This window comes from Rhipicephalus sanguineus, chromosome 5, assembly GCF_013339695.2.
Source record: "Rhipicephalus sanguineus isolate Rsan-2018 chromosome 5, BIME_Rsan_1.4, whole genome shotgun sequence".
Lineage (NCBI taxonomy): Eukaryota > Metazoa > Arthropoda > Arachnida > Ixodida > Ixodidae > Rhipicephalus > Rhipicephalus sanguineus.
This window is the reverse complement of record NC_051180.1, coordinates 47,803,319-47,810,437: the sequence shown is the minus strand read 5'-3', so window position 1 is coordinate 47,810,437 and position 7,119 is coordinate 47,803,319. Positions and strand designations below refer to the sequence as shown.

Below are 7,119 nucleotides of genomic sequence, written 5' to 3'. Positions count from 1 at the left end.
GAGTTGTTTCCCGTAATGACAATTTTGCAATTTACTGACCACACTGCCCAACGTTTTATTGCTTTCGTCTGGCTAACCCCTCGCGTTGCGGCAATAGCGTAAAAATGCTCGCTTTTCTAAATAGTCCGCGCATTTCGTAAAATTTAGGCAGCTGTGCAAGCGTTAAACATTACGCTACATCTCTCAGTTGGCCGTGTCGCAAATTTGTGCATTCGCTGTCCACTTATTACCTATAACAAGGAAAAACATGTGCTGATCTCCCTGTTATAGGAACTGGTATAAAAGAAGAACAGCTATTTTGGCTAGTTGGTGAAAGTGAAGCACCAAAGTACAGCGGCTAGAATGGGGAAGTGTGACGACCGGCGAGCGGTTCCTATGGGAGGTGCTGAAGACTGAGGAGAGGGAACCGCGTGGGGGCGCTCGCTCCTGCATTCACGTCGCTGAAGCTCCGCCGCGCCGAAAAGCCTACTGTTTCTCTTCGTTGAGTGACATGTGCGTGCGTTTAATTTTACGGATCTGCGCGCAATGTTCGACCCCCGTCCTTTGTAGCGTACGACAGGCTTTAAGTCTAATAAGACTAAAGTGTCCTTGTTTGGTGTACCGAAGTACCCAGCCTTGCTCGCACAGTGGCAACGCGTTGTTCCTCTCGCCGACAAGAACTGGAAGAAAATTGTGCAGTGTGTGGACTCCACTTCCACGATAGGTTCATTTCTACATACTTTGAGCACACTGTGAATGGTGAGCTCGTCCACAGAACCAGGCCTGTGCTGCTTCCGGGAGCAGTTCCAACTCAGTTCCCGAACCTCCCTGCGTATTGCTCAAAGAGGCTACCACCGGAGAGAAAGCGCCCTACAAGGACTGAACAGTAGGCCCCACCGAGGAAGAAACGTGCACAAGAAACTGCCTCATCAGTAAGTGCTGAGAACGCGATCGACAGTGTTGACATGGACAGCGAATCGTGCATGCCGTTTGACAATCTCGCCTTACCGTCGCCCTCGTGGGGGAAGCACACTTTCAGTGTATCTCCTCTAACTGTTGGTGACAGCGTGTGTGAACCAGGAAAAGATAAAAGGATGTTGTTCGCCAGGAAGTTAGTTGTTTTCACACAAGAAGAAAACGGGGTGAAGAAAGAAGGGTTTGCGAAAGGAGTGAAGATACTGCACGATGCGTGTGACAACAATGCCTCCCTGTTAATGCAGGTAGGCGCTCTAAGTGTGTACCCAGGGGCTGGAACTCTTGAAGAATTTCCGTTTGCCATCGGCAACGAGAGGTACGCGGTCACTGGTACCGTAATATGGAGTTAAAAAGGCCAGGGAACTAAGAGAAAAAACAATGCGTTTCGTGCAAGCATCTCAGGAAAGACCTCATTAATGAAAGATATGCGCGGAAACAACGCAGCCTGACTCGAGCTGTTCGTATATCATTAAGGAGGAGGGCACGAACACAAGCTCTTAAAAGATTAAGGGCCAACCTTTCGCGGTATTAAGACACTATGCAGAAACTGAAACAGCAAAGTGGGGAGCTCGAAGAAAACGTCCTTGAAAGCTGACTAAAAGATGTCACACCCAAGCTTGCCACCATGCAGTGTTTTCAGGGTGCACGACGGCAAAGGGAATGAAGTACAACCCAGATTGGTTAGTTGAATGCACGATAATGCGAATGAAGAGCTCTCGGCTGCTTTATCATCTGGTTGGTTAGGTGAGAGCCTAACCAACTGGATGATAAAGCTTTTTTTTCATAACGCGCCTCCACTTTTACATGAAGTCGCTGAACAAGGAACGAGCATCTATCCGCGAGAGAAAGAAAAAACACATCTGAAGCTTAGCTGTCTTACATAAACATTCAGGCCACATGACTGCTTTCTAACCTGTGCGACTGCATCTGTGTGTTTTTGTGTTGCGTTTGGACAAGTATACAATAGAGTGTATTACAATAAACAATAATACATAAAGCGTCCACACTCTTTTTTTAATTATGAGTTGTTTAATAAATCTAAGGGCGAACTAAACTATTGCAATTGCAGAAATCCAACATCCTGTTGATCGCGTTTAGGTGAGGGCATTTCGCATCCGTGCAAGCTTCTGCCATCTGTTCACATCATCGTAGCGTTACATATCAAAGAGCTACAACATGCAAAGTGTGTAGCCACACTAGCGAAAAAAAAGAACGCGAAGTGGAATAACGAAATGCGGCGATACGCGACCCTGGCAACGCTTCTGCTTCAAGCGTGCGACGTGAATACGGGCCGCAGCGCCATCTATCTCGTTCCCTGCAAAACGGCACGACCGAGCGGGCCCGCTCAGAGAATATCTACCACTTTAGAGAACGGAAACTGTACCTTTGACTGTAGTACGGAAATAAGGGTAGCGGCGGCGTACTGAACTGTAATAGAGCGAGGCGAGATGGCGCTGCAAGTACTATCATCATCATTAGACAAACGCGTTTTTGCGGTTGGTTCGCCCTGGTCGCGCTACTGCGCGTTTTGCTCCCTATGGTATTTTGTTCTTTGTCGTTGCTAAATCGCTGCTCGCGTGTGTAATATTTATCGCCAGGTGACCAAACTGGCCTCGACTGGCAAAAACCACGTCAATCAAGTAAGGTTTGCATCGTTTATTGTGAGTGCCCAAGCTGGTACAAGCAATGTATACAGTCAGGTCCAAGCAAAACAAGTCACTCATACACGTCGAAAGCTTTCAACCCGTACGTGTGTAATCAGTCTGAAAGCTGACCAACATGTGCATATAACTGAACACCGAGATCGCTGAAAGAACGTTGCTCTCGTTGTGTAGCAGCGTCCGAGTTTTAACAGCATAGCTTTAGGACAAGGGTCTTATCCTTCCTTTAGTTATGCGGCGCTTGCCAGGTTGTGTTGATCTTTGAGTGCATGGTGTGGAGTCGGAAACGAAACGTGCGCTACGCCGACAGATAGTTGGCGCAGTGAGAGCAATGTAGTTTTGATTAATCTTTTACGTAAACAATCGCGGATGCCTACAGTTCTGCATCTTTCTCGCTCTGCGATGTCACCTTGAATGCGTTACAAATAAGGAATATCGCGTTGTGTCTACAGGGCAGGCACGAATTTCTCGGCCGTGAAGCCATACCATAGGTAGTACGTATTCAGGTAATAGGTGGAAGAAAATATTTCAGGCTCGTTTTGTTCCTCGATATAGTTCAGTTACACAGTTTCTACAGCTAGGATTTCTTGGCGCTAGTAGTAATCGGACTGCTGAGTATGCAGCGTAGATGAATGCTAAAGAAACAGAGATATAAGGCGAATGCTTACAGATTCTAGAAGCACAATTCTAAGAAAATAAGCTTTAGGCATGCAGTGTACATCTTTGTTGGTGTTCGCACAGCACACTAAACAACTGCTCAGCCGTAAGCACAATCTCTGTATCACATAGACATGTCGATAGAACTTGAGCACTCTGTTGCAAGCAAACACTCACGAAATCAAACTGTGGGGCACAATGTGAACCTGTGCCAATGCTGGATAAATAAAGGTCATATATATATATTCCATACTTGTTATTGTGTTATTTACTTTTTCAATATATTTGGGCTTGGGAGCACAAGTATGTATTCTTCCTGCTACTTTTAGAAGCTCCGGCTTGAAATACGGTCACATGCGCTCCTTTCTTTCTATGTTTTATGTTATTGGCCAATTGCACATGTAGTTATTGCATTGCACAAACCGTGCCAGAATGTCTGGGAACATTCCAGATTATTTTAGGATCTTCTGTTAGGCTGGAGCGTGCAATTGCAAACAGCTCAGTTTATTGTCGAACTAACGCAGCCACCAGTGATAATGCTCGAATGTTCGATGCCGCAGGTATAAATGCCGACGCGCCTTGCCACAGATCAGTTTATCGACGGCTGACGCCTGTTCGCCGCTATCAGTGTGCAGTGTGTATTGCTGTAGTTTGACTTTTCGTTTCCCGGCCACAAGTTCGGCCGAATAAAAAGTTTCATCTTGGACACACCGACTGCTGCTTTCGTCGACGTCACGACACCTTGACAATACGTAAAATCTTGTAGTGTGGCTGTGGATAAGTCCAAGTTCATGTATGTTTTAAATTACCTCTTCGATTTCCTAGGTTTTTTTTCGTGACAGTAGTTTACAGACTTTCACTTCATAGTGGTAGGTGCTACAACTGCGACATGTTAATTTAATCAAACAGCAGAAGTAGGTGTGTTCAAACAAATTTGGCACGTTTCTCTGCTATGCAAAAAAGAAAACACTACCATACTCACTGAACACAATCTCACTCATCACGACAACGTAAACGTGCTTGGTGAAACTGTGCTGGAAGAAGTGCTCGTCACACTTATAATTTGTTTATTAGCTGTAAATAATTTGAAGGAGCCCATTGAACATATGTGCAAAGGCTAATGTAATTGAGCACAGCCTTGTAAAGCTTTGTCGTATCTTTTTGTAAACTTCTATGATCTAAACACAGTTAATTAAGGCAAAACAGTTTTGAGCATAGTGTGTAAACTGTCTCATAAGGCACAACTAAACGTTGCATTTACGTTGCGCGGCAGCTGTATTTTCGATGGAGGCGAAAATGTTTGAGGCCCATGTACTTAGGTTTAGGTGCACGTCAAAGAACCCCAGGTGGTCGAAATTTGCGAAGCCCTCCACTACGGCGTATCGTGATTTTGGGACGTTAAACCCTAGATATTATTAGATGTTGGAAAGACTGTTAATTCCTCTCACTGCCGTGATGTTTGTTTTGTAATGTGATTTATAATTTAAAAAAAACTGACCCTACGTTTCGAGACCCGTTTGGTCTCTTAGTTTTTTTTAAATTAAGAAGACTAATGATTAAATGTGGCTGGAGAGCGTTTTTATTCTTATAATCTTGCCCAGCCAGACAGACTTCTATATATTTACCCTTAAATTTATAATTTCTGATGATTCACATGCAAAGCATGATATGATTATGAGTCATACAGTAGTGGGCAACTCTAGATTGATTCTAACTGACTGGAGTTACACAAACGCAGTTGTAGCCTTGAAGAAGACAAGACTGCTTGTCGAAACATTTGCTCCAGCGACACCTCTTGTTAACAAATGCTTCGTCTCTTCAAGCTTCCGTCTTTCCCTGAACTTCAGACGCACATCTAAGCACACGAGTGTCTTTGCATTTCGCCCCCAATGAAATGTGACCACCGTGGCTGGGTATAAAACCTGCGTCGTTGAGCTCAGCAGTGCCAGGTAACGTAACTAATGCACGGAGCTAGTGCTCAATTTCAACGCTATTGCGGTGTAGGTTGCATGACACAGTAGACAGCTAATACTTGTGGACGATTGTAGGCACACCTCCATGAGATGCCTGGTAAACCATTCACAAATACAGCATTGCAAGCGTGAGGTTCAAGATGACCTGTTGTAGCAGACGTTCACATGTTTCGCCGCACTTGCAGAGTGGACATTCGGGGGTAGTCATCCTGTCGTTGCCCGGCAATCCTGGAAAAACAATGACATCACCAGATATTGATAAGCATTATCAGTACATATTAAACTTTGCAAAAATAAACATATAAACATAGTGAACAAAAACAGCGGTCTGTTATACATATATGTAAACGTACCTTATAATGCATGTTGTTTCACTCGGGCTAGCTTCTTTACAGGCGTGTCATGTAACAGGTGCCTTGCTCATTGCACACAGCTGTTTCTTTGTCAGACCAGGAGGCTATGGCAGAAAAAAAAATTCTTATTATAGTGACGGTTTCCTTATCACAATAAAGTGAATGTGCACTCACAATTATGTGAAGCTTTCGTTGCACTAAATGTGCAGTAAAAATAACCTAAACTGACAACAGGAGAAATGAGACCTCTAAATCTGGCTTCTCAAATGCGACTGCGGTAAAATATAACTCGTATCTTTTTTGCACTGATATGCGGGCTAGTTACGAAGATACATGCGAGACGTTGGTGATGCAGTTGCCTTTCTTTATTGCAGCGGCCTGGTTAATGTGAACCGAACGATAAACTCAGCAACTTGCTCCCACTTGAAGCCACGCCGCAAGGATCGCACGTTTTCTCATCGACAGAGTTTGACACGTTGAAAATATTAATATTGCAGTGCGTCGCCTCCGTGTGACACCCACACGGTCATTGGTAAAAAGCTGAAGCAGTGGGTTTTTATACTCACCGGTTCGTATATTCTCGGGCTTGAAACGAGTGTTCATCCGGTGAACGCTTCAACGGTCCCTTCGTTCTCCCGAAGTCTGCTGAATGCGTTTCGCGAAAGCATTTCAACGAGTCAAAACAAACAGAACGAAAGCGAGTGTCTCGGCCGGCAGTGGCTGGAAACTTTTACAGCGAAACGAAAGAGCGCGAGACCCATCCGAATGCACCGTGAACCGTTACCTGCCGTTACGTTGCCTCTGCCGCCGTATATTTTGAAATGAAGATAATGATGCCGATAGGCTGCTGACAACTACGAGTCTGTTGGAGCAAAAACTATTACAAAAGGTTGATGACGGGGTAACTGGCAAGGCAAGGCCACTTCGTATAAACAGAAATTTGTTTATTGAAGTGTAACAGTAAGCAAACAACTAAACTTCCTTATTTCAAGAATATTTTAATTTGAAGTTTGGGCCCGACGAGGGCGCCCCTACATAAAAAGTCAAATAGCGCGAATGGCGGCCACCACAACGTCGCCATGTTATCCTAACGCAGAGGTTAGTAGATCCACTCCCTTTGTTTGAAGCTGGAACTCGCCGCGGTCGATTTTTTCGCCCTCTGCGGCGATCGCTGGAACTTGCGACTTTCCGGGGCCTGGCCCGCTCGTCACACTTCCCCATTCTAGCCACTGTAACCAAAGTGAAAGGTGTCTTCGCAGAATTTGTGCTTATTGTGTAGTAATATATGAGACCTTGTACAACGTTTATTGGTGTTTGGCAAGCTATAGCACCGTTTGACGTGAATGCACTCACGTTTACGCCTAGTGGAACATCTCCATAGCGACGACTAACGCCCGTGATCATGATTTAAACGTTGTGGTAGCTTAAGTTGGCAACATATACCTGAACACAGCGTATCGTGAATTCCGCTACAAAGATGACATCAACCAGCACATAATAAACATTGGTACTCGATATGCA

General features: G+C 44.8%; 1 long non-coding RNA gene across 1 annotated transcript; it reads right to left on the bottom strand.

The window, feature by feature from the left end:
* Positions 1–5,027: 5,027 nt before the first annotated feature.
* Positions 5,028–6,355, bottom strand: LOC125758544 (uncharacterized). Its single transcript, XR_007416203.1, has 3 exons — positions 6,165–6,355; positions 5,599–5,702; positions 5,028–5,473 (listed from the first exon to the last, which is right to left on the bottom strand). It is a non-coding gene; the product is annotated as an uncharacterized LOC125758544 (long non-coding RNA).
* Between the last annotated feature and the right edge of the window lie 764 nt (positions 6,356–7,119).